Source organism: Somniosus microcephalus, chromosome 10, assembly GCF_052327205.1.
Source record: "Somniosus microcephalus isolate GS21.2 chromosome 10, FLI_Smic_1.0, whole genome shotgun sequence".
In the NCBI taxonomy this organism is placed as follows: domain Eukaryota; kingdom Metazoa; phylum Chordata; class Chondrichthyes; order Squaliformes; family Somniosidae; genus Somniosus; species Somniosus microcephalus.
This window is the reverse complement of record NC_140996.1, coordinates 146,078,461-146,082,415: the sequence shown is the minus strand read 5'-3', so window position 1 is coordinate 146,082,415 and position 3,955 is coordinate 146,078,461.

Here is a 3,955-nt window from a genome sequence, read left to right as displayed (position 1 = left end):
ATGACCATTACTGGAAATTTCTTAATTTTTTTTTTAAAGGCATCAATTTTGTTGCTAGCACAACAATCCTCCAGGCGGGTCATTTCAATGGTATCAGTGTCCACATACATCAGAGAGCTGCTCTCCTGTGGTGAGGATGGCTCAAACTAATCTGAAGCTGCTTCAGAGCTGTATGCTCTTGGGAAACCACAACACATGTAACAAAATTGAGGTTTTTGACTGTTGAAAAGATTTCTGATGAGAGTACTGTATTCTTTAATGAAAAAGTTGAGTACTTTGAACAAGTACTGTCTCTAGACTTTCAATCCCTTTTAAATAATATAATTGCTACAGAGCAATTATGTGCATTCTTTCTTGTACGTTTATTGACGAACAAGGAAAATCAGAGACATGGGACAGAAATTTAACTCAGAGCCGCCTATTTTTCCAGCGTAAAATTGGGATTAGACCTCCAAACACGCATCAGAAATGCACCGGACACCATATTTTCTTGGGCAGCTATTAGTTGTACAGGACGCCTGACTGAAATACTGGTTGTAGGACCCGGAATGCAAAATTGAAGTACAAATAAGTGGAGCTTGCACCATGCAGGCCCCGCCTAGTCTTCTTCTTTCGTATGATAGTAGCAAAGCGAATCAAATGTCAATATCTAAGTTGGATATACAGGCCAAAGCTTCCGGTGTAACAGCGTGGATATCTTGTAGGCTGCCTGCAAATTTCCTCTGAGGGCAGCGCTCAATGATGTACTCCAGGGTCTGATCAGGAGCTCCACAGTCGCATGATGGGGATGCTTTAATCTTCCATCTATGGAGAAGGTAGCAGCATCTACCATGACCAGTTCTAAGGCAGTTGATGGTTGTCCAATGTTCCGCCTAGTTGTACCAGGTCTTGAGTGGCCTAACCAGTGGTCCTGAAAGGAACTTCAAAAAAAAGCCCAAGAAATTTTCCGTTTTTATTTTTGTAGGCTCAGGAGAAGCAGGAGCATTCCTCCTGGGTCCACAAAAACTCCGGCCCATTGCCGGCATGTTCAAAGCTGCCCCATTGATTGCCTTTCCCCCAGGCCTGACCTGCTGGCTCGCTCAGCGTGTCAGCCAGCGATTTTCTGATCTCCCAAACTGGCGAGCTGCAGCAGGGCGCTCATTTGGCACCTGCAGCTTACCTGCAGCATTTAAATGAGGCCCGAAGCCAAATTTGGCGTAGGCCTCAGGCTGGAACGCACTGCACACAGAGAGATTGCTCTGCTAACTTTGCGCCCATTTTAGTTGAATTTCTGCCCTATAGTTCCTTCAAGGCTTTCAATCATTTTAACCTTACACATGATTTTCCCCCTTCTACAATTCCTATTTCATATAATTGCCACACATCATACCTAGTTCTTTTTCTTCCATTATCTGACAGAAGTGTCTCACTATTGCCTCCTTATGCAAAAAGTATGTTGCAGAACACCCTAGTTTCTCTCACTTTTTTTCTTCTAGTCTTTAATTTAGGATGATCTGAGCCAGTTTTAAATCAGTTCTGGTAAGAATGAACAGATGTTCCTCAACCCTGCAGATCAAGAGTACCTTTTTATTATTTCTGCCACAAATCAGTGCTTTTCCCTGTGGAGTCAAAATTTGGAAAATACCCCATGCAGGAAAGAAACCCCATGCTTGCAGAAAGGAGTCCTTGAAAACCTTAGCCACTGTTTGGGATAGTGCCATTTGCTTATGCATAAACCTTGTGTATCTGATATATAGCCAGCTTATCTGAAGAGTCCCTTGAAACTGCCCAGGACCTTCCAGGTTCCCTATGAGTGATAAAATAATTCATCAGTGGATAACACCCTAAACATTACAGAGTTAGTACAGCAGTGCTGTATAGATGATCTTGATGTGGGGCCTGTCTACACAGCACATCTTGCTCTACAAACATCTCTGACTTTGTATTTTAGGTCTGGTACCAGAGCTCTAACCTAAGCTTTGGAAATTCCCTGATAAGAGAAAAAGCTCTTTGACAAACAAGTTTAAGAACACATTGGAACTTCTCAAAAACCAACAAAACTATTATCACTACTATCCTAGAAGTGTTAGCAAATATAATCTTACCCATCAGATGGTACATTGTCAGCCTCCCAAAAAGCAAGATTTCTTTCAGAGCCATAAAAGCTCATAAACTGAATTCAAGCACCTTAGGCAAGGGAACAAAAAAAGCTTTGTCCTTCTAATCCATATTTACAGTTTCACAATAAAGCCATCAGAGGAATGAAACTCCTGTTGTCCACGTTCTATTCAGTTTTATTTTTCTCTAAATTTAAATTGTCACGCTGTATGTACTGCATGCTGGTTAGTGGCCATAAATATCAAGGATATGTACTTTCATATAGTCATATTGCTATTTTATTCAAATATTAAAGGTTCAGTGTCCAATGTATAAGCTACACTGCAAGGACTTCAGTTCAGGATGTTTATGAGGTGCCTGACCAAAGTAGTAATCTCCCTTGATTACAACACCTTCATATTTACCCTTATGTGAACCATTGGGGCACATCTCTGTATAACTGCTGAATCTAACTGCCAGGAACCTCCATCGCTGACCCTAGAGGACTTTCCGGGGTCAGAAGAAAGTTTCCTAATTTGGGTGCCAACACCACTAAGGGCACATCTAGGTCGCCCGCCTGCCAAAGAGGAACCAACAGAGAAATGTCCCCATGGCTACCTTTGCAGGGGCAGGGCATTTTAAAATTATGAATCGTGGCTTGGACCCTTATGTGGTCCCTACTACTGCCCATGTTTGGTCACTATGTCTGGTCTGGCCAAGCGTATCTCCACTGACCCATTGAGGGCCCAGGAGGCAGGAACATTCAACGTGGGGAGCATTGGGACATTTACATTTTCATTAAAGAAGTTCAGGTGCAGTTGGATGCTGGGCTGTGTGAGTTAAAATCTGAGAGAACAAGCTGGAGGGCCAAAGATGCCTTTTCTCATCTTCAACTTTGATTTCCTAACTTATTGGTTTCAAATATTTCTATACTTATTTTCCCTTCCAGTAGGTTGTTTCAGGGTGATTCATTTTCAGTTTTGGCTAGGTGTAAGATTTCAACATAATATGATCCTTGCAGGTCTTCAGAATGATGACAGCCATGTTAGTGCTCTGAATGACAGGTTTTCATGAGGCTGTTACAAGTCAATCTTCTTTCTTGATGGTCTTCAGATACACCCCACAATCTCATAAAATTATGAGCCAAGTATGGCAACTGCCTTCAATGGATATTCTACTATCATCTCACTCTGGTGATAGATGTTTAGACTCAACCAGAGACCACCTGATATGTTAACTTTGAATTGCGTGTCTAGCACAACACAACTATTTGAATTTTGTGTACAAGTAGGACAGGTCTTGGGCTTACTCAATTCAATTCAATTCAAATGCTTTATTGGCATGAAAGTTTACAGAGAACCATATTGCCAAAGCTTACATAGCAAAAAGGTACAGTTTTCCAACATTCTGTAGGTGTCAATCGATTTGACATTTGTTGGGTACATACAATATTACTTTTAAACAATATTAATTTTAAACAGTCTTTCTACTTCATTTGGTACGTTCAATATTAATTTTAAACAGTCTTACTTTTAAACAGTCCTCAGGTTGTGACATGTTGTTACATATTTGGCCCCAAGGTATGGTCTGTCTCCTTCTCCCAGGACTAATCTCAATTTTGACAGGTCATCCAATTCCTTGAAATCTGGGGTTGTTTGGCTTAGCTTGTTGAATAATATGTTTCTTGATGTGTTGAATTTTTCGCATTTTAGGAGGAAATGCATTTCTGTTTCAACCTCGCCGGCCAGACATTGATCGCATATTCTATTCTCTCTAGGCTGCCAGGATTTCTTGTATCTGCCTTTTTCAATTTCCAGTTGGTGGTCGCTTAGTCTGTACCTGGTGAGGGTCTGTCTCTGTTTTGTGTCTCTGATGGTCG